Source organism: Macaca mulatta, chromosome 9 (assembly GCF_049350105.2).
Source record: "Macaca mulatta isolate MMU2019108-1 chromosome 9, T2T-MMU8v2.0, whole genome shotgun sequence".
NCBI lineage: Eukaryota > Metazoa > Chordata > Mammalia > Primates > Cercopithecidae > Macaca > Macaca mulatta.
In genome coordinates, this window is record NC_133414.1 from 4,908,757 (window position 1) to 4,932,785 (window position 24,029).

At 43.8% G+C, this 24,029-nt stretch overlaps 1 long non-coding RNA gene across 7 annotated transcripts; it reads left to right on the forward strand.

Annotated features, from left to right (window-relative positions):
* The first annotated feature begins 544 nt into the window (after positions 1 to 544).
* Positions 545 to 23,472, forward strand: LOC107000010 (uncharacterized). 7 transcript variants are annotated; one of them, XR_013397887.1, is made up of 5 exons: positions 545 to 746; positions 1,110 to 1,282; positions 1,522 to 1,608; positions 2,831 to 2,920; positions 16,228 to 23,472. It is a non-coding gene; the product is annotated as an uncharacterized LOC107000010 (long non-coding RNA). The 7 variants fall into 7 exon arrangements; XR_013397890.1 differs by having other exon boundaries at positions 2,835 to 2,920; XR_013397889.1 differs by lacking the exon at positions 16,228 to 23,472 and adding an exon at positions 3,467 to 3,752 and having other exon boundaries at positions 2,835 to 2,920.
* The last annotated feature ends 557 nt before the right edge of the window (positions 23,473 to 24,029 follow it).

The following is a 24,029-nucleotide window of genomic DNA, read 5'->3' on the forward strand; positions in this document are numbered from 1 at the left end:
ATGTTGCCGTGAGCATGCCTGTTAGGACATCTGAGTTCCTGCTTTCAATTTTTTTGGGCATATACCCAGAAGTGGAATTGCTGGATCGTAAGCTAATTCCATGTTTACTTTGTTGAGAAATGGCTATGCTATTTTTATTCAGTGGCTGTAGCATTTCACATTCCCACCAGCACAAGAATTCCAATTTCCCTACAGCCTACAAAACTTTATCTTTTGCTTTTGGTCTTTATAGCCGTCAGCCTAGTGGCTGTGAAGTGGTATCTCATTGTGGTTTTGATTTGCATTTTCATAATGACTAGTGGGATTCAGCATGTTTTCATGCATCTGGGCTTTTAACTCTGTGTCTGCTTTGGTTTGGATGGCGGTTGCTGCAGCAGGAAGTGTGGTCATGAGTAGGAATATTCATGCCGGGAAGCTGAGGGAAACTTGAGGGATCACCTAGACCAGCTGATATGGTTTGATTGTGTACCCACTCAAATCTCATCTTGAATTGTAGCTCCTATAATCCCCACGTGTTGTGGGAGGGACCCAGTGGTAAGTAATTGAATCATGGGGCCGGGTGGCAGTTACCTCCATGCTGTTCTCTTGGTAGTGAGTGAGTTCTCACGAGATCTGATGGTTTTATAAGGGGCTTTCCCCCTTCTCCCTGCACTTCTTCTTGCTGCCGTCATGTGAAGAAGGACATATTTGCTTCCCCTTCCGCCATGATTGCGAGTTTCCTGAGATCTCCCCAGCCCTGCAGAACAGTGAGTCAGTTAAACCTCTTTCCTTTATAAATTACCCAGTCTTGGGTATTTCTTCATAGCAGCATGAGAACAGACTAATACACAGCCTTCTACAGCCTTGTGAGATTTTTGTAGAAGCAGCACAGTGGTGGGTGATCTGCTGGGCCTGGGGCTAGGGGAGACTGGCTGCACCTTCCTCTGGCTCCCTCTGCCTCCAGGGTGGGCTCCAGGTCTCCTTCAGAGAATGCTGCTGGAAACTACCCAGCAAGGCCAAGCCCTGATTTTACAGATAGGCACAATATGTGTCTGAGGCACTATGGCCCGCGAGTGACAGAGCGAGGACTACAGCTCAGGTCTTCAGAGCTTTTTTGTTTTCCACGCCAGCCACCCCCACTGCCGTCAGAGATGGAGTCAGGCAGGGAGTGCTAAGAGTCAGAGTGGAAAGGAGGACACTGCGCTGAGCACACAGAAGGTTCACAACCGGGGATGCTGCCACAGTCTCAGGAGTAATTTGCATCAATTCGATAAACGTTTATCTGGAAACATCCAAGAGTCAGGTATGTCGGAGTATATAGATATTAATAAACAAAGATCTCATCTCATAGATATTCACAGTCACAGAAATGAAACCATAGACGCTTGCAAACGCTTGGGAGTAGGAAGAGGGCAGAGCTGCTGTCTCATGATTGGAGCGTGGGCTCAGGGGAACCCTGGTGCATGTGGCATTGGGAGTGACGGGGGTGGTCTGGGAGAAAAACAGCAAACCATTCAAAATAATTAAGCTTACTTTGGACAGAGGAAGAGGATCATTTGGTAACAGCAACGTCAGAATGAGAATCGAAAATTGAAGGACATGAGCCAAGAGGTGTTTACTGGGACACAGGTATGGGCATAGCTGAAGGCCCAGGTGGGGTGGGGGGGGACCCGGGTGTGAGCATAGCTGAAGGTCCAGGTGGGGTGGGGGTACCTGGGTGTGGGCATAGCTGAAGGTCCAGGTGGGGTGGGGGTACCTGGGTGTGGGCATAGCTGAAGGTCCAGGTGGGGTGGGGGTACCTGGGTGTGGGCATAGCTGAAGGCCCAGGTGGGGTGGGGGGGACCCGGGTATGGGCATAGCTGAAGGCCCACGTGGGGTGGGGGGGACCCCGGTGTGGGCATAGCTGAAGGCCCAGGGTTTTGGGGAGCTGGGAGGGGTATAGCTGAAAGCCCAGGGTTGGGGGACCTGGGTGTGTGTATTGCTGGAGGCCCAGGGTGGAGGGACCTGGGTGTCAGTATAGCTGAAGGCCTGGCCGGAGGCGGAGGGTGGTGTTGCTATGTGGAGAAGAGGCCCCGTCTTTCTGTGGGAACCAATGTTCAGAAGTTCTCTAGTAGTTTGTCAAGGACACAAAAGGTATAGAATTCTGCAATATGTGCTTATAATAGAAAAGAGTTTTAAAGCTGAAGAACAAGTGGTCTTTTATTTGCTGTATTTAAAGAATGGCCTTACTGAAATGAGCTGTGCTAATGCAGACATGAGAAGGGGAAGGAATAATATGCTCACACGTTTACTAGGGGCAGGGATAAACAGATTTTACAGAATCCTACTGGGGAAGCCTAGAAGATGAAGTTTCTTTATGAGAAAACTAAGATTGTGGCCAAGTACATTACCTACTAGACCCAGGAGCAGATGATTCGTATATCTGGCTGAGCCCAGTGATGTACCTGACTGAAGCTCTGAGTTATGAAAACCCAAATATTAGGACAATCTCATATTTAAATGCAAGCATAGTTTCTCAACAAAGTTGCCTTAATAACCTAGAGAGCGACCCCTTCTCCCTTCCTCTTCTTTCTCCCTTCCTCTCCTTCCTTCCCTCCTTCCTTCCCTCCCCTCCTCTCCCCTCCTCTCCCCTCCTCTCCCTCCCTCCCTCCCTTCGTCCCTCCCTCCGTCCCTCCCTCCCTCCCTCCCTCCCTTCCTTCCTTCCCTCCTTCCTTCCTTCCTTCCTTCCTGTTCTCTAGCCCCTTTCAGGGTGGGAACCTTTAATAGAATGGAATTCTAAAGAACCTGAAGTCTTCAGAAGTGTACAAGACTGGTATTATGCAATATTTAGTGTTGCTTTTCCAATTTGAAGCCAGGATGCTGGAGGAAGGTCCGAGATCCAGGGAATAACTTTGAGTGATTGTAACGGGAGAGAAGAGGGACTCCTGGAGGTGCACATGAGGTTAGTTCTGAATGGGCTAACAAGTAAAATAAAAAACAATTTTGCACAATACCTTGAATGCCATTGTGTGTTCATGGTGATCCAATACTAAGACTTTCCTATTGGTAACAGCCTGCATTTATATACCTTCCGAGATGGTAAGGGTGTCCCTAAAGAGTTGCTTGTGGATGTTCTAAATAAGTTTTAAGGTACCATGAAGTGTCTGGGGCATTTCTGGCCAACAACACAAGAGAAGGGGTAATGGTCTAGGCAATGGCAGCATATTCTTATGCTCAGGCATGATGGCTGTGGGTCAGTGTAATGGCTGCCTTGGAAGAAAATTTAAAAATCCTTTAATCCTACCCACTTCTCTGAGATATGGAAAAACCTCAGTATTTCAACACATGAAAAGAGCTACATTCCTTGCTCAGGATCAAACAGCTGCCTATGGGCAGGGCTCTGGTGAGAACTGAGGCCTTCTGAGTTTTAGACCAATGCCTTTCCAGTATGCAATCACTCAGTGGCCATTGGTGAAGGCCACCCACTCCCCTCTCTCCTGCAATCCAGGTAGTTCCTGTGGTATAGCCTCATCCTCAGGCGTGTTTGAAGCAGGTACAGCTCATCCTACTCTGGAGGACATGAAGAAATTAATTAAGCACCAGCAGCGCCCAGCCATCATTTTAAAGAAAATCACCATTTAGATTTTGGGGCTCTCTGGGTGGCCATGAATATGTCTCACCACAGATTATATTGGGTGGTAATTTTCTTCTTGCATGAACAATGATTCCTCCTAGATTCGCTTTACAATCTGGTGAATATTAAATTGTTATTACAGCATCGCTTCTTTCACTTCATTTTATTTTACTACCAAGGTTATGGGCTCAATGTTGTAGTTAAGTTTATTTCACTTACAATCGAAATCTATTTTGGTCACTTGTTAGCTTTCTCTATCTTGTTTGTAAATTGGCTTCCTTTTCTGCTGCAAAGGTAGAAGAGGCCAGGGCACAGGCAGTAGGCTTGATTTCATGTTTCAATAGTAGGTAGCTTTCTGCCATCTGAATAGTGACCTGATTCTCAGACCCGTCGTATTAGTCCACTCTAGCATTGTTATAAAAAACTACCTGAGACTTGGTAATTTATAAGGCAAGAAGGTTTAACTGGCTCGTGGTTCTGCAGGCTGTGCAGGAAGCATGGCTGGGGAGGCCTCAGGAAACTTACGGTGATGACGGAAGGCGAAGGAGAAGCCGGCATGTCCCGCATGGCTAGAGCAGGAGGAATAGAGTGAAGGGGGAAGTAGATTTGAAGATTTGAAGACAGTGAGATTTGAAGATCTCACAAGATCTTCAACAACCAGATCTTGTGAGAACTCACTATCATGAGAACAACAAGAGAGAAATCCGCCCCCATGAGCCAATTACCTCCCACCAGGCCCCTCCTCCAACACCGAGGATTACAATTTGACATGAGATTTGGGTGGAGACACAGAAACCATAGCACCCTGTTCAAGGTGAAATAGTTAAATTCATAGGTTATGTGCCCTTGTTACTTTTTACATATCCCTAACAGTTGCTGTGTCCATGCGACTGTAGTAATCACATTTCCAGCTCTGCAAATGTGATGCTTTGACATCTGCTCTACATGGATATGCTGGACACATAATCTTCTGGACCACCCTGTCATGTGCCTGAATCACCTTGCAATGGTTCCGGTCTCCTTCTCCCTACCTCCTCTTCTTGGAAGTAGTTCTGTGAGGCATGCTTTCCACTAGGATGCATCTGGGGGCCACATCTCAACCCCCTTTTTATCATACTCTCACACTCAAGACCTCTACCCTATTCATCTGCCCTAATCACCTCACAACCAGATCCGAGACAACTGAGGCCAGTCCGTATGCCCCAGAGCCCCCAGAATTTATTCAAACTAGCCAGACCTAAGCCTGCTAAGCCTGCCTTGCTATGGAAGCCATAATAAAGGCTCTTGCCAGCTTTCCCTTCCCTCTGCCTCTGGCCTTGGGCTTCCTTGCATGGCCCTGGGGCTGTGCCCACCTCTTCCTCTTGGGATCTGTGAGTAGCAAACCACCTTTCCCATGGTAGCTGACTCCCAGGTGGCTGGCCTCGCCACAACTCAAGTTTTCTATTAATACCCTAAGTTGTAAAACAGCTATGTCTCTTTATTCCGGCAGACATTCTAAATGTACTATCTTTTTGGAAATGTCACATTCTTGAGTTATCTTTTTACACAGTTTCACCTTAGTTCACTCATAACAGATCCAATTATTTGATTTTGTAGAAATTTCTTAATGTAGACGTCAAATACCATTCATTCTATTGTCTGAATCTTGTGCTAATCATAAAATTGCAGTTGGAATTTTTGCTATTTATTTATATTTACTGGCCATAAGCTTTAGGTCCACTCTTTCTTTCTAACCAGTCTATAAAACTGGGGTTCTCTTTGGGTCTCCTACTTCCTTGTTAAGGATTGCAATATTTACTGATTAAAAGAAATAAATCTGCCTAAGTAAAATCTCCTCAGTGCTGGGCCAAATACTTTATTCTCCTTGTAATGTTGATCTTTTCATTTTTTATTTTATTTGAGTGGCAGGGTCTCACCCTGTCACCCAGGCTGGAGTGCAGTGGAGTAATCATTGCTCACTGCAGCCTGGAACTCCTGGGCTCAAGCGATCCTCCTGCCTCAGTCTCCTGAGTAGTTGGGACTACAGGCATGTGCCATGACACTCAGTTATTTTTATTTTATTTTATTTGTTTGTAGAGACGGTTTTTTTCATGTTGCCCAGGCTGGTCTGAAACTCCTGGGGTCAAACAATCGTCTCACTTTGGCCTCACAAAATGCTGGGATTATAGGCATGAGCCGTCACGCCTGGCCGATCTCTTTATTTTGTGAATGTCTTGATTTCATATTTATAGTTTGTTATGAGCACCTCTGGGTCACATCAGTAAATAAGCCCATCAGTCAATGGATCCTGTGCTGTGTTCTGTTCTAGGTTCTTTGGGGGAATGCAGGAGAATGATCAAAGTTTCATGGATCTTATACCCAGGTTAGAAAGACAACGCTAAAACACATGAAATTACAGAAATAATACCAAAATATGATGAAGTACTAAATTATGTGTAATTTTTATCTAAATGCTGCCTGATTTTAGGGATGAAGGTGATCAAGGAAGCCATTAGTTGGGATAATTATTGGGACCTCAAAAACTATTTAGATGGTGACAGACTGCTGGAGATAGACTGATCAGGGTACATTTTTTTAATCAAATAATTACCAGACCAATAAAAAAAGAGGATGGAAAAGGAAGGAGAAGAGATGAGAAGGAATAGAGATGGGATTGGCAATAGTCTATTAGTCCAGGGCTTTGATGGTCTAATTAAAAAAATCCCAGTCATCCTTTAAACAACAGGGCACACTACAGGCTGCCAATTGTGTGAGTTACTTGAGGAAAACAGGCACTTGCTAAGGGGTAGCAGTCCTGACATGCTGCAGTGCAGCAGACGTGCTAAGGGGTTTAATCCTAGAGCAGCAGCCCCGATGTTCTGCAGTGTAGCAGACTGGACTCGGGGGCTGATGGCCGGGTCATGAAAACTGCTTTGGTGAGGTCCCTGACCCAGAAAGTTGTGCTAGGAGAGCTTGTTTCCAAAAGCTTTTCCAAATTCAGGCTTCAGCTAGAGTCCTACTCCTAAAGCCCTGATTCTTGTATGGACTTCTCTGGGTTCCCAGTGTTTTAATATTTTCTACTTTTTACCTATGGATCTATTCAGAAAGAGCTTAGACTCCTTATCTTTTCTTACCTGAGAGACAGTTCCTTTTGGGGATGAGGAGTTTAATATGAGAATGCCTCCCAAGCTCACGGTCCCTCTTTCTACTTGTGGTTTAATGAATATGAATTATTTCAAAGGTTGCTGCTTAAATTAGCTTCTTTCCTTTACCTTTACAAAATGCTTTCAGAAAATTTTATACTGAAATGCGACTAAAGATTTTAAAATGAGTGAGTTTGATTTTGCTGGCCACACAGAAATGCACATTTCTATTTCACAGGTTTGTTTTAGGGGTTGATATGGTTTGGTTGTGTCCCCACACAAATCTCCATAAACTCCCCAAATCTCCATATGTTGTGGGAGGAGCCCAGTGGGAGGTAATGGAATCATGGGAGTGGGTCTTCCCCATGCTGTTCTCGTGATAGTGAATAAGTCTCACGGATCTGATGGTTTTATAAAGGACAGTTCCCCTGCACAAGCTCTCTCTTGCCTGCCACCATGTAAGACATGACTTTGCTCCTCATTCACCTTCCGCCATGATTGTGAGGCCTCCCCAGCCATGTCAAACTGTGTGTCCATTAAACCTCCTTCTCTTTATAAATTACCCAGTTTTGAGTAAGTATTTATTAGCAGTATGAGAATAGACTCATACAGTAAATTGGTACCAGGTAGTGGGGTATGCTGTAAAGATACCTGAAAATGTGGAAGCAACTTTGACCCTAGGTAACAAGCAGAGGTTGAAACAGTTTGGAGGGCTCAGAAGATGACAGGAAAATATGGGAAAGTTTGGAACTTCCTAGAGACTTGGAGAACTCAGAAGACAGAAAGATGTAAGAAAGTTTGAAACTTCCTAAAAACTTGTTGAATAGGTTTGACCAAAATTCTAGTGATATGGACAATGAAGTCCAGGCTGAAGTGGTCACAGATGGAGATGAGGAGCTTGTTGTGAGCTGGAGTAAAGGTCACTGTTGCTATGCAAAGAGACTGGCAGCATTTTGCCCTTGCCCTAGAGATCTATAGAACTTTGAACTTGAGAGAGATGATTTAGGGTATCTGGCAGAAGACATTTCTAAGCAGCAAAGTGTTCAAGAGAAAGCAGAGCATAAAAGTTTGGAAAATTTTCAGCCTGACAATGTGACAGAAAAGAAAAACCCATTTTCTTGGGAGAAATTCCAGCCTGCTGCAGAAATTTGCATACGTAACAAAGAGCCAAATGTTAGTCACCAAGACAATGGGGAAAACGTCTCCAGGGCATGTCAGAGACCTTTGTGGCAGCACTCTGATATCACAGGCACAGAGGCCTAGGAGGAAAAAATGGTTTCCTGGGCCAGGCTCAGGGGCCCCTTGCTGTATGCAGTCAAAGGACTTGGTGCCCTGCCTTCCAACCACTCCAGCTGTGGCTAATAGGAGCCATGGCACAGTCTGAGCTGCCTTTGCTCCTCCTTCACCTTCCACCATGAATGTGAGGCCTCACCAGCCATGTGGAACTGTGAGTGCATTAAACTTATTTTTTTAAATAAATTACCCAGTCTTGGGTATGTCTTTATTAGCAGTGTAAGAACAAACTAATAGAGGGGTGTACCCTGAATTTAGCATTGAACTTCTGCATTGCAAGGCAAATCGAAAACATATTCACAACAAAGAACACTGTGTATGGGGCTGGTGTTGACGAATGTCTTGTTCCAGTTGATCAATGTGCCGTTGCTCTACAAAACTCAAGTCAGTGAAAGAGTTAGTTAACTCCAATTGTATCCCTTTTCCCAAATACATATCCGATTAGAACAAGTCTTTCTAGAAGCACACAGAGGAAATATTCCAATCAGAGCGCAGGAAATAGGCATTTAACTCTCGTTAGCAATAATAGGGAATGATACTCTGAATCTGTCAGTGGAGAGATTTATTCCATGAGGAACAAAGTATTTTATCCACCAAGTACACTCAAGGCCCTCAAGTGACAGCTTTCCTCCCTTTATTTTTTAATTGTGTTTGTTTGGAGAGGCTGATGTACACTCTCACAAGATTGATGAGCCCACACGCTCTTTCTCTGTGACAATGGGGATTCTCAGACGAATTCCTCACCTCTGTTACTGTGAAATCTGAGTCAGGACCGACAGCTACCATGGAAACCTGTGGGTATTGAACACTTAACGTCCTGGTTCGTAAAGTGAAGGTAATTTGAATTCAATATCTTTATCTTCTCCAACTCTCATACCTTTCTCTCCTGTAGTTGATAAACCTTCATTTTTTCCCCCTCCCAGAGCCACTGGTGAGATTATCGGTGCTGTTTGGGTTTACCTGACCACCACCATTCCTTAGCGGGGGCAGTAGATGAAACCCCAGATTCCACTTGTTCTGAGACTGACCTCTGTTCTAGGTATTATTATTATTATTTTTTTGAGATGGAGTTATGCTCTTGTTGCCCAGGCTGGAGTGCAATGGCACAATCACGGCTCACTGCAACCTCTGCCTCCCAGGTTCAAGCAATTCTCCTGTCTCAGCCTCCCGAGTAGATGGGATTACAGGCACCCACCACACCCGGCTAATTTTTTTATTTTTAGTAGAGATGGGGTATCATCATATTGGTCAGGCTGGACTCAAACTCCTGACCTCAGGTGATCTGCCCACCTTGGCCTCCCAAAGTGCTGGGATTATAGGCATGAGCCACTGTGCCCAGCCTATGTTCTAGGTACTTTTATTAATATACACTTTACTGTGGGAGAAGAAAGGAAAAAACAGAGACCCAGCAAATAACCTGCTCTTGTCCAACAAATAGATCGCTGGAATTCAGGTGGAGATCTTTGGAACCTCAGTCCTCCCTCCAGAGTCGAAAGGGTTATTTGTGAATTTTAAGTTGATCAAGTACTGTAAACTAAAGTTATAAACTAACCGAAGTGCTAGAAATGAAAATAAACACAATAATGAAGAACAAGCGTCATTATTCAGAGCGTCTTTAATATTTCCATAGGCTACTCGGTTTGAAAAAGCAGCCTCCTCTGGGAACCACTGGGCAGGAGGAAAAGCCAGCCCTGGAAGGACTCTGCAGAGAACAGATCACGGTGTTAGGCATGTGAGCTTCTCAGAGAGTCCTACAGCCATGGGAGCTTTGCCTTCCCTTAAATGAGCCAGGGGCTGTAACCTTGTCATCAGAAAGGGCAAAGTGCAGTCGAAAATTCACATTCATCATGGAAGAACAGACAATGTTTTGGTGTTAGGAACATTCGTCATGGAAGGACAGATGATGTTTTGGTGTTAGGAACACTGGGGGAAGTAGGGTGTTGTTGGTATGAAGCAAGATTATTCTGTGTGTTATAACAACAGCAACTCTGGAATTGACAGGGAGACCCAGTGCAGGAGAGAAGGCAGCCAGGCAGCGTGTTTGCTGTTCAGGGAGGTTCTGAGCTGGAAGGACAATGGAATTAGGTGCAGTGGGAGAGCACGAGCTCGGCTCCCGTCTCCTTTCCATCTTGGCCTTTATGTCTTGGTCTCAGTGGTACCCATTAGTTCCTTTGCCAGTGCCCCTTTTGACTGAAGAGCCTGCCCCCTTTCACTTTCAGTAAGTCTCTTTGCCGAAATGTGCTGATTAACTCACCCTGTCTTGTGGTGTATTGGGCAGGTCTACCCGAAGGAGGGATTGAGATAAGGTTCTGGGTATGTCAAAGTCAGTGGGAGGTTCAGTGATCATTTGTAAATTGTCAGGCCCTGTGCTGTGTTGTATGTTACAAAAACAAACAAACTCAACGGAAGATTTCACTTCTGCACCCACAGTATAATGTAATAATTAATATGTGTTCAGGGCAACTAAAAATCAAGTTGATAGCTGCCGATAAATATGCAAACATGCGATGTCAGCTATGATTTTTGTCAGTTCCTTTTTGTGGTATTTTAACAACAATTTACCTTTCATCTGCACGTATTGTCTATACCATAAGGTCCCCTGAAAAGTGGGGCAGGTGTTTGAGTCATAAAAGATAAATATATCCTGAAATGACTATTGTTTCAAGTCTGTGAATCATTTCAAAGGACATTTGCCATGCAAATAGATGATGTAACTCTATGTGTTTTCAATAACACATCTGCAAGTTAAGTCGTGTGATTCCCTGGATGATATTAAGTCTGCAAATAGACTGCTACTCACAAACAATATTGTAAGTGAGATCTGTAGAGTCCCTGTTCTAGAATAAGGACATTGACCTGTGTTTTCAGCTAAAGCAATGTTCACTCCTTTAAGGGAACATACCTGATTTTATTTTGTTAAAACTTTTATTACTGCAAACTTCCTGCAAGTAAAATGCACTAGTGAAAATTCTTTTGGTATACTAGCAGCCTGCATTGCACAAAACCGATAAAAAATAGATTAAAAATTAAACATTTATGACCCAAGGAACTGCTGAATAGACTATGTTGGGAAGAACATCTGTAACCATAAAACTCAGACTCTTGAAATTTGAATTTGCCTGTTGTGCTTATTTAATTACTGTGCAGAGTTACTTGTTGGGTCCAGATAGGGCAATGACTGGGCTGTAAAAAATATGATTCCCTCAAGGATTGTCTTGTGCAAATTCTAGAGGGGAAAATTATCTTTCCAATACCCAAGTGTGACTTCCATTACCATTAAATGGAGCCATGTGTACCGTGTGAGGGTATAATGGACCCCGGAGTAGAGAGATAAAACTGTAATACCAACTCCCTATAGCACATCAGCAATATTATTTAACTTCAAGCTTTTTAACCTGTGAGAAAAGAGTAAACCTTGTTCTTAATTAAATGAATAATGCAGCTTGTAGATACGTTCATTAACGCGCGTAGATTCACAGCTTGACGGTAAGCTTGGTCCCCTCTTTCCTGTCCTCATCTCATCCACCCGGATCACAATCATTTCCAGTGAGAAACCCTTCTGTGGTCACTTTTGTGTCCTCAACAGTGTCTAGCATAGTAAGAAACAGATTGCAAAATTTAGCAAGATACATGCTTACAAAAATGAGTGGTGGGAAAATAACTACTTGGTTTTTGTTTAATTCTATTTACAGATTGACTATTTCATTTCTTTTTTTTTTCCCCCTTCTTTTTTTTTGAGACGGAGTCTTGCTCAGTTGCCCAGGCTGGAGTGCAGTGGCGTGATCTCGGCTCACTGCAAGCTCCGCCTCCCGAGTTCACGCCATTCTCCTGCCTCAGCCTCCCGAGTAGCTGGGACTACAGGCGCCGCCACCTCGCCCGGCTAGTTTTTTGTATTTTTAGTAGAGATGGGGTTTCACTGTGTTAGCCAGGATGGTCTCGATCTCCCGACCTCGTGATCCGCCCATCTCGGCCTCCCAAACTGCTGGGATTATGGGCGTGAGCCACCGCGCCTGGTGACTATTTCATTTCTGAGTAGCAGATTTAAAAGGTTAGAATCTACTAAGTTTGCTAAAGTTCTTAATTAGAAAAAATGCAAGTAATCCATATATGAGTTTCCGAATGGTGGCGTTGAGTGGGTCTCTGGTCTCAGGAGGAAAAAGAAACGATGATGATCTTACTGAAGAATAAGAAACAGTGAGCCGGGAAGGCAGGTTTTAGTTCTAGTTCCCACAACAAATATTTGTGTTATCTCAAATTCTCTTGATCATAATTTATTATTGTAATAAATTATGTATTACAGATAATTATAAATAATACATAATTTATTAATTTATTTAATAAATAAATCATAATTTATTATTAGTTCTATTGGAGGACACAGTAAAACCCAGTAATAATATTTATTATATAATATATCTACATTATATATTTATATCATTTAATATGCTTATTATTATTGGGATCTACTGTTATCTCCTCTCTCATTCTCTAGTACCCAATAATAATAGTTATTATTATTATTGAGGGGAACATACTTATCTCAGGAGGTATCCTGAAGATGAAATAAGAGGAGTGAAACTGTTTTCAAAAATTAAATGTAGACCACATGTTTTTTGTAAAGATGATGATGATGATGATGATGATTATTATTATTATTAGTTTGAGATAGCGTCTCACCCTGCCTCAGCCTCTGGAGTAGCTGGGGTTACAGGCATCTGCTACCACACCTGACTACTTTTTTGTATTTTTAGTAGAGATGGGTTTCACTCTGTTGGCCAGGCTGTTCTCAAAACCCCGACCTCAGGTGATCCACCTGCCTCAGCCTGCCAAAGTGCTGGAATTTTAGACGTGAGCCACTGCACCCAGCCGAAAAATCATTATTTTTATAAAGAGTTACTATTATATTGCTGATTGTATTACAGGGAATAAATCTGACATTGCAAATCTTATCCAGAGGTTGGAAGTGACAGTCAAATAGTTTTCCTAGATTTCTTTTCATAAACAAACAAACTTTGCAAATATTAGTTCACTAAATAATAACAGGCCACACCAGCACAGCAATACAGGAAACAAAGCAAATCAATCTCTACCACAAAGATAATGAAGACCATTGTGAAACGATACAGGGTAACTTACAGGAGTCATATGGGAAGACATATCCAGCACATTATTAAATGTCTTTACAGGTATCATCTCACTCAACCATGAAAACAACACTGAATCAGGCAAGATGTCATTGGGAGTTACATTGTTCATTCTCATTAGCACAATAGTGACAAGCTAATAATGTTATCTGAAAGCTTCTTGATCAATCAGCCTTCCTAGTTGACAGGACTGGCTTATTTTTCCGTCTTGCTACACACATAAGAAGTGACTTTCCGAAAAGTTCTAAAAGTGCTGCAAGGTGGGAAGAATGTAGAACTGACTACAGGTAATTTGAGTGTTGGCCTTATCAATACTTCCGTTAAATCCGAAGAGGCAAGGGAAGCCTGGGGAAGTGGCGGGGACAGCAGCCGTGGTCAGCTGGCTGGAGAGGAAGAGCATCTCTCAGGCCTGATGTCTTCTCCCTTCTGGTTATTAGAGATAAGCACAGTGGAATGACTCCAGCACGAGCTTGCTGGGAACGTTATTCTTTGTCTTTATTTATCGTCACAGTGGCACCACCGTGTGTTATTTGGGACTCTTTCCCCTTACAGCAATTAACCAGATCAACCAAGGAGTAAATCAGTGTGTTCTTTGACACCCGTGTGGTTCCTGGATTAGTCACATCAGCTTTCATGGGAGCTTGGCAAAAATGCAGATCCTGGGCCCATTTCAGATCCACCAAATAGGAGTTTTTGAACAAGTTCTCCAGGTGATTCTGATGCAACATCAAGTTTGAATGCTCTTTTGAGGTAGTGGAATCATCGGGCCTCCTTCCCTCCACCGCCTTAGCATGCATTTCACAATGCAGTGCCGTTTGTCCTTTAGTGTACACAAAGCAGACGGTGAGGGTCGGGAACGAGAGAACCCAAATGTCCTCGAATGGGTTTTGTTTCTTTTAGACCTGTGGTTCCCAAACCTGAACATGCCTCAGAAACACTGGGAGGGCTTGTTAAGGCCCAGCTTCTGGGTCCCATCTCAGAGCTTCCAGAGGCGTAGGCCTGGGGGGATTGAGGGGCTTGAGAATTTGCAGTTCTCGCGAGTTCTCCTGTGATGCCAGCCCCGGCCCCACATTCAGAAGCACTGTCTTGTAGAAATAAACAGGAAACTCAACCCAGCTGTTTTTAACCAGGGTGGGGGAACACATTTTAACCAATAAACATGATAGGTGCTAAATAATGTCCCATAGCCTGTAATCCCAGCACTTCGGGAGGCCGAGGCGGGCGGATTGCGAGGTTGGGAGATTGAGACCATCCTGGCTGACATGGTGAAACCCCGTCTCTACTAAAATACAAAAAATTAACCGGGCATGGTGGTGCCTGTAGTCCCAGCTACTCAGGAGGCTGAGGCAGGAGAATGGTGTGAAGCCGGGAGGCGGAGCTTGCAGTGAGCCGAGATGGTGCCACCACACTCCAGCCTGGGCGACAGAGCAAGACTCCATCTCAAAAAAACAAAAAAAACGAAAGCAGACATTTGGGAGGTTGGAAAAGGAAGTGAATAGAGCCAAGGAAGGGATGAAGACAAGGGTGCCTGGAGAGGCCAGGGAGGTGAGGAAGCCTCTCTAAGTGGAGAAAGGAAAAGCCAGGATGCAAACCAAGAAAACCTCTGGAATGTTAGGGAAACGCGAAACACGAGCTTTGGGATTAGCCGAGGTGCAAAGTCGGAAGCTTGTTCATGGGGAATCACCCAGAGAGCCTTTGTCCCTTCTCACATCTCCTGCCTTTAGAAATGGTTGGCTCAGGCCGGGCACAGTGGGTCACGCCTGTAATCCCAGCACTTTGGGAGGCCAAGGCAGGTGAATTGCCTGAGGTCAGCAGTTTGAGACTAGCCTGCCCAACATGGTGAAAGCCCGTCTCTACTAAAAATACAAAAAAGTTAGCCGGGCTTGGTGGCAGGCACCTGTAATCCCATCTACTCAGGAGGCTGAGGCAGGACAACCCGGGAGGCGGAGGTTGCAGTGAGCTGAGATCGCACCACTGCACTCCAGCCTGGGCAACAAGAGCAAAACTCTGTATCAATAAAATAAAATTAAATTAAAAAACAAAAAGAAGTGGTTGGCTCAATAGCCGTGATTCACAGATCGAATCTGCTGACTGTTAAACCTTTGTGCTTTGTGAATACAATTATTGCTAAGCCTTTCATATTAACAGTCAGCGGGTCTATTCTTTAGTTTAATAAATAATACATGTTTTTTATGTGCACTGTATTTTTCTGTAAACCCTCACAATAAAAGTGTTTTAATTCAGCCGTTTACACTTAAAAGATATATCTGTATACATATATAGAAAGATAGATTTCCTTTTTATGAGGTTTCTAAATTTACACAGAGTTTAATTCAACAGATCTGAATGACCATATTTTTAATAAAATTTATGTCTTTGAGTATTGATGTCTAATGAAGACTGATATTTAGTGTTTATTTTATTGGCCCTTTGAAAGCACTCGTCTGAAAAGAGCTCATTACTGACCCTGTAAATTTCAACAGCTCTCTATGACTTCTTAGTTTATAGCATGTTTTAAATTAGTAAGCTTTATCGACATATAATTCTCATACCATACAATTTGCCCAATGAAAGTGTACAATGTAATGGTTTTAAATATATTCACAGATATGTGCAACCATCACCAATCAACTTGTAGAACATGAGTATTCTCATTATCTAAGAAAGCTGATGTCTGTTACCTGTCACCACACTCCCCTCCACCACCCCGCCCCCACTCCACCCCACTGCCAGTCCTCAGGAAGCACTGGTCTCTTCTGTGTCTCTTAGATTTCCCTGTTATGGACATTTCAAAGAAATGGAATCATATGACGTGGTCTTTTGTGCTTGACTTCTTTTATTTAGCATAATGTTTTTGTTTTTTAACAAACTTTTTACTTTAGTTTTAGATTCGTAGAAAAGTTGGAATGATAATACTAAGAGTTCCTCTGCAACCTATGGTCAATTCCCCAATTATTAATACCTTCTATTAGTAAAGTACATTTCTCACAATTGATTAACCAATATTGTACATTGCTGTTGCCATACTTTCTTCACATTTCCTTAGTGTTTACATAATGCCCTTTTTCTGTTTCAGGAACCCATCCAGGAGATCCTGTTATACTCAGTTGTCTAATTTCCTCAGATTCCTCTTGGGCATAGCATTTTCTTACTTTCCATGCTCTTTTAATTTATTTTTAATTGGCAAACAAAAATTCTATATATTTATGGCATGCAACATGGTATTCTGAAATATGTATACATTGTAAGACGGCTAACTTGATCTAATTAACACGTGCATTACCTCATATACTTATTTTTGTGTGTGTGGTGAGAACACTGAAAATCTACTCAGTGATTTTCAAGTATACGATACATTATTATTAACTACAGTCACCATGTTGTATAGCATTTTTAATAGATGAGCTTAAATCAATTACTATATTGTATGTCGTAGTTGGAAAAATACACGTGTGTTGTGAATAAATGAACAATGTGGGGCTTCCTGCTCTTCCATCGGCCTCAGTGTCAACGACTGGGTCTACATGTCATCGCCAGATGGGTTCTCTCTGTCCACTGCACAGATAAAACTGGTTCACTGAGACTGTGGGATTGCAGTAAAGAAAGAGTTTAACTAAGATGGGGCTGGCCACATGGAAGACAGTTATTACTCAAATCAGTCTCCTCAAAGGCTTGAAGGTTGGGGCTTTTTAAGGACAGTTTGGTGGGCAGGGGGCGAGGGAATGGGTGCTGCTGGTTGGTTGGGGATGTAATCACAGGAGCATTGAGTGCAGTCCTCATGCTCTGAGTCCACCTCTTGGTGAGGTCCAGGGAACCGGTTGAGTCACCAGTCATGAACCCGGGTGGGCTCAGTCAGTTGCTAGAATGCAAAAGTTTGGAACCAACCCAAATGTCCATCAATGATAGACTGGATAAAGAAAATGTGGTGCATATACACCATGGAATACTATGCAGCCATAAAAAAGGATGAGTTCATGTCCTTTGCAGGGACATGGATGAAGTTGGAAACCATCATTCTCAGCAAACTGACATAGGAACAGAAAACCAAACACCACATGTTCTCACTCATAGGTGGGAGTTGAACAATGAGAATTCATGGACACAGGGAGGGGAACATCACACACCAGGACATGTTGGGGGGTGGAGGCCTAGGGAAGGGAGAGCATTAGGAGAAATACCTAATGTAGGTGATGGGTTAATGGGTGCAGCAAACCACCATGGCATGTGTATACCTATGTAACAAACCTGCATGTCCTGCACATGTATCTCAGAACTTAAGGTATAATAATAATTAAAAAAAAGTTTGAAAAACATCTCAAAAGACCAATTTTAGGTTCTACAATAGTCTTGTTACCTATAAGAGCAACTGAGGAAGTCACAAATCTTGTGATCTCTGGCCACTTGACTCCTGAGCAGGGAGAGATTATACAAACTATTCCTACATTATAGCAGAATCCAGGCCCATCACAAAATCCTAATCTTGTACCCTTGCATTAGTCTTACAAAGTCAGTTTCAGCCCCAGACAAGGAAGGAACCAGTTTTAGGGAGGAACTTATAATCATTCTTGCTTCACAATTAAACTATGAACTAAATTTCTCCCACAGTTAGCTTGGCCTATGCCCAGGAATGAGGGAAGACAACCAGCCTGTTAGGCTAGAATCAAGAGGGAGCTGGCCAGGCCAGACATCTCTCACTGTCATCATCTTGCAAAAGTGGCTTCATTTGTAACAAATCAGAATCACAAAAGGAACACATTTTCAAAAAAAAAAAAAAAAAAAAAATTGGAGCCCATAGATCACTAAGAGAACTGTATAATTTAATGTAAACAAACACTTTACCATTTTCAAAATGCATAATTTTCAAAGCAAAATGCTTTCATCCCAGTTGGTCTAGTGTGTCTAGGGTTTGAGCCCCAGGCTGGATTCCCAGACAAGGCCCACCGCTTGATCAACTGCCATCTGGACAGTCACCCAGGTTCCTTCTCTGGTCTGTGGTTTGCATCAATCAGAGCACCCTCCTGATGGCGTGAGCGTAAATGATACACGCACAGTGTCTCCAGGGGTCCTCAGCAGTGGCATTGCTCCATCAGTATTAGTAATGAGGGCGACGGGGATGGCAGGGTTGACCCATTGTTGGGGCTGCCATGTGCCTTTGGAAGTCCCATAGAACATGTCTGACTTTAGGTCTCATCACAACTGAGTGAGCGCGAAGGCTCTGCTAAGTGCAGAGCAGTGAAGGGTCATGAGAGATTAGAACTGGGCGATCTCAGTTCAGCCGTGGGCCCTGGTGCCTGGAACTGGGGATGACACTGGATGGCAGCTGCCCTTTGGATGCAGATCTGGGTGTGGAGGTTTAGCTCCTGGGCCTTGCGTTAGAACCTCAACTCTGTAATTCACATGGCCTATATAGCCTTGGGAAGTTCCGTGTGTCCTCAGCTCCTTCCTCTCACAAATGACTACTGCATTAAATAATCTCATGATCCCTTGCAGCTCTAAAACACGTAGAGTCTTTTCGAAACACGGTTCAGTCAAATGATGATAACCACAGAGTTCATAGCCTTTTAACTTTTCATAGCTATAAATTGAACCATGTCATGGAATAAAAAAGGACTCTATTAACTACACAGGAATCCAGATAAAAGTTGTTTACAGTGTCTTTTTTTAGAAGCAATATAAGCTCGAATTTTTAAAGTAATACAATTCTCTTTTGTACTTTTTTCTGCGAAATAGATGGCAAATGTAAATAAAAGTCTTCTATATATTTTAAAACTAAATGGAAAAATCTTCATAAAAAAGAATACCTACTCTCAGGCTGAAATCTCTTTATGCCAACTTTGTTCCCAGCTGGTTCAATTTTGCTTTATAGCTGGTCATTTATTAGGGGTCTGTAATGGAAATGCTGAAAGCACTATAAATGTTGCGGTCCTAGTGGCTACCACTGAAATAATGGAGCCCTTAATCACTCCCTGGGTGGGGATGGAGGGAGAAGGCTCTCCTAGCATTTGAAGATATGGAAAATTCCTGGAGGAGAAACAAGCGTTCAGGGGATATTAGTGGAGTATTTCACCAGTGCCTTTTACCCAGAACAGCAGTTTCCACGAAAACAAGAGGTTTGTTGCGTGTGATGAATGGAGAGTGATTCGAAACAGGTACACTGTGTTGTAGCAATTATTCCATAATGCATGACTCCATACTTATTAAGGCTACTAAGATAACAGTACTTTGTTATTTAGTATGGATTTTCCTAATTGCAAAACGCCTTATGATTTATTATACAGTCTATGATTAGACCAGGCTGAACCAATCAATACCGCCTTAATTACTAGTTGCTGTTACATGCACTCTACCAATATCTGAATTCAGGAAGTTGTTAAGTTATCTCAGCCAGAAGCCAACATTACACGTATTTTTCATAAATGCAAAAGGCTCGTTTCATCAAAAGAGGAAGCCATTATGCCAAGAAAAATGGAACGCAGTTTATACAGAAGCAGATAGATTACTCCATGTTAAAGAGAAAATCATTCAGTGTGTTGATCATCTCCCATTCTTCAGTAGAAGAGGCGAAAAACTGTTTGTGAAACCAGCGTAAGCTACCAGTAGATATTTCATAAAATTAGCATGGCTGACTTTTTACTGAAGATGTCATTATTCAAGTGAGTACCAACGTCTTCCGCTGGATAAAACCAGAATTTTAACACAGAGGGATTCATGGTTAATAAGTCACATACAACTGGGTACGGGCCTGCAGGCTGTTCTTTACATTGCATCCTCACCAGATAGGAGCAATTTCAGCCTTAGGACTCTTAAACTACATTCCCTTGTGAGGCAAATTATTTCCTTAATGAGGCCAAAAAGAGGGATGAAACTAAAGGCTTTGACTGCTGCCAAAACACTGGACTTGCACTCAGCGGAACCCAGTGGGTGCTGGAGCGAGAGGGCAGAAACTGGACGTGCGTCTGCTCAGGCAGGACGGAGGCGTGAGATTTTCTGAGAAGCCCAGTAAGAGAGAAGGGCATTCAAGGGCCCACAGAGAGATCTGTGCAGCAGAGCCTGATCAGGAGGGAAGTGGAGGAAAAGAATTCCTGCTTATATGTAGGATAAATATCATTCTTTTTATATATCAAACTTTTACCATGAAACTAGGAAAGTTTCCTGCTTGGTACAAACTTTCCCCACTTGCAAGCATGATGATGAAAAGACATCCCTAAAAACTTCAGATGACAAATGGGGACCACTACCGTAGGTCACTGCTGACCTCACTCACTGCTCCCCTGCCTGGGCATCCACACACAGTTGTGTAGAGGCTCTGTCTCCTGGAGGACAGCTCCTAGCAGAAGCGCAGACCTGCCTGTCCTGCTGCTGTTCTCTCTCTCTCCTTCTCTCTCTGACTCCTTCTCTCTTAGTCCCTGCCTCTCTCTCCTTCTCTCTGCCCCTCTTTCTCTAGTCCTTTAGGAATTGCTCCCCGGACCTTCCAGACTGGCTGATATTCTGGTGTTTAGCCACCAACACTGCCCCTATTACCACCCTCCTTGATAAGCTCTGCGCTGTCTGCTTCCCTGTGATTTTCCTTAGCGAACTGTATTAGGAACGCCTCGCAGGAACTCAGGCCCTCACAGCTGTGTCACTGCACCTGACACCTAATGCTGCCTGGGGGCGTTTCTTCAGTGACGCAGGGGAGAGAGCAAAGTGACTCTGAGCGCGTGGGCTTCGGTGCCTTCTACTGCAGAACCCCACCCACTCCGATGGGTGGCGCTCCTCTGTGGGCCTCACAGGGAGGGACAGGCATGGCATGGTCCTCACCATCTCCCGTAATTTCATGTAAAACCACTCTGAAGGAATGGACAGATGGAGCACATGCCCAGGCTTGAATCATAACCCCTGAAGACAATCCCAAGAGATCAAAATCCGTGAAGTCTAAAATCCTGAACAACTAAAACCCCCCAAATCACAATCACAGGATAGTTGCATGGCATTAGGAGGAACTATCACCTTGTTGTCTGTCTTTATTCAGAATACTATGAATTCCAATGGAATCTCCAAACCATAATGACAGACTTGAAATTTGGTGCAACCAACGTTTCTACCGGTGAATTTCAAGGTATTTCCAATAACATTTATTTCCTTTTCATACGTCCCAATGCATTAGGTGAAAAATTCAGATGAGAGGATTGTCCACGAGGTATGACAAGGAAAACTTCAATTTAAAATGTGCCACTGTCGGCAGTCCCGTTCCCTCCAGCGGATGACATTCCAGGAGCTTTAATGAATTAAAACTGCCTTTGCCTGAAGGAGTCCACGAGGCTCCTGGCTGGTTGGAAAATAATCACGTGTGAGGTAGGATAGGAAGACACTCAGGCAACAGTGTGGCTGTTCAGGCTTATTTGACACATCTGTGGTCCGCGCATGAGTGCACCCACAGTGGGTTTCCGCATGCCCAAAACCACACAGGAGCGCAGCACAGAAGACGGCAAAACTTAGTAGGAAATACCCACGGCCGCGCATGTCAACTCATAGAGGAATTCCAACTGGAGCAGCCCCACGCGGAAAATGCACGTCAATGTATTCTCCAAGGAGAACCACGTCGTAAAAGAAAAAAAAAAGCAGCTATTGATTTCGATGAAAGACTTCAAAATACAGTTAATAATTATGAACAGCAGGCTCTTACAGCCCATCTCCCATAGTTGCCCATAATCTATCCCTGTAAGACACTTTTTCAAATGTCAATTTTTTTCTTTTAATTTAGCTTAGTCTCTTTTTCTGTTTTTACTTATTTTTCACTATTTTAAATCGCCAGCATTTTTTTAAAAAAACATTTGCTCTGTGGTGTATTTCATCTTTGCATCATTTTCAATACTGGAGGTTTACCTTGTGTGGAGGCCTTGAGAGAGTTCTAATTTGTCCAGTGCATTTTCTGCACATGCAGCTCCGTAGACTACGTTCTCGCCTGTGTTTTCACTGTGCATGACGCTGTGCGTGTGTGACTTCCTCAGTAAACGAACAGATGTCCCTTTCCCACATCTGCATCGTGAGCGAGAACATTTCACCAAACCGTGGCACACGCGTGGTTTTTGATCCGTCTCATCAAAAGACTTGGAATGTCCGTCGCAGTGTGGCAGAAGATGGTGGTTATGCAGCTGGGTGCACAGTTGCCCACCTCAGTGATACGTGCTTAGAGAGTGAGCTTCTGGGCCACTTTCTTAGATGGGGCCCCTCAGTTTTGCTTGTAACTGGCATGCCCGTGTGACCACGTTTGTGTACCTGGGTGCGTACGCTTGTGAAAATATGAATGCTGTTGCTGCCTATCTTATTGAGTAAAGTGCCTGTTAGTGTTGTCAGGTTGGTCAAATGAATCTCCCCCTTTTAACATGTAAATAAATATACCTTTTAAAGAATGTTAAATTATTTCTTTCTTGAATAATATTTTTCAGATTTTGATCTTTAGGGATCTCCACATTCAGGATTACAGGGGTCAGTATTGTGTCTTTTGAGATTATGGTGAGCTCCCCTTGACATGCACACAGATATGTCCACATGCAGAGGTGCACTCATGCACATGTTCACACACAAAGGACACGTCACACACACACACACACACACACATATATGCTGCCCACAGCTTCTGGCCATGGTGTAACATGTGGAGATAAACTGGCATGAGTTGTGCTGTGTCTGTTTTAAAATCCTAATTTTTGCAAAGGGGCCATGCACATTTAATTTTGCATGAACACCACACTAACTCTGTAACCAGACCTACATTAATTCACCTGGCTCACCAATTAAAGATTACAGCCTGATTTATTGTAAAACATAGATAATATAAAAGGGGAAATCGGATAAGGTGGTTTCTGGTCTCCCTGTCCGGCCCTGCACCCTTGGCTTTGCTCACCCTGGGGGTCCCAGTGGGTTGGTTGGAATTTCCTGGTGGTCAGCCTGGCCCCAGAGACACTGTTTCTAACCCCCCGCGGGTTTCATGAGGGAATGAGAAGGAGATTTGAGGCATGACCCTGGGCTGTAGAAGAGGCCAGTGAGGGACGAAGAGAGGCTGCCTTCTCTTCGGCCTCTCTCCTTGGAAACACACAGAGCAGGGAGTGTGAGAATCTCAACCGTACTCCTTCATGCTGTAGGTTTCATCCAATGGCCCTAAACCTTCACAAACCCTCACCCATGTTCTGTGCAGCCCATAGTGTACTTGCGATGGATGTTTGCAGAGATTTGAACTGGGCTGGAGTTGCTCTGGTCAGCAGGATATTAAACACAGGCACACTGGCAGCACCCGCTCTCAGGGCCACTGGTGCCAGCCCTTCCGCAGGAGACATTTGCAGTTGGCCTGAAAGGTCGAGGTCAACAATGTGGGCATGTCAGGAGAGACGCCGGGACTCACTATTCAGGATTCAGAGAAACAACCCTGAGAAGGACACTGTGGCCCACACTGTGAAGGAGCCCAGCAAGGAGCTCCACCTACCTGGCATCCTTTCAGAAATTACCTGACACGTGAAACCAGACACTCCAAACACTTGAAACCAAACGTTACTGCCTGGGAACAGTGACTGTTCCTCTGTTCACAGCTGGCCAAAGCTCGGACATGCCACACACCCAGCAATCCACCCAAAACACAAGCACTACACTCCCAATTCCAATACCAGGCCCTGAGGTCTTTGGTCTTGTTGGGGGAACGCCCCCACCTTTGAATCTGTTTGCATATTGAATCTGTACAGCATTCGCGGTACCAGTTGGTTGGGGTTTTTAAACAATTATGAAAACAATTAGGAGAAGAGAGGCCCAGGCAGAGGCTTTTACCTGCTCTTGCAGCTCTTCTGGAGCCTTCCTCCACCGTGTGGATAAGCCCCAGTTCTCCCGCAAGGTGGAGCTCCAGCCACC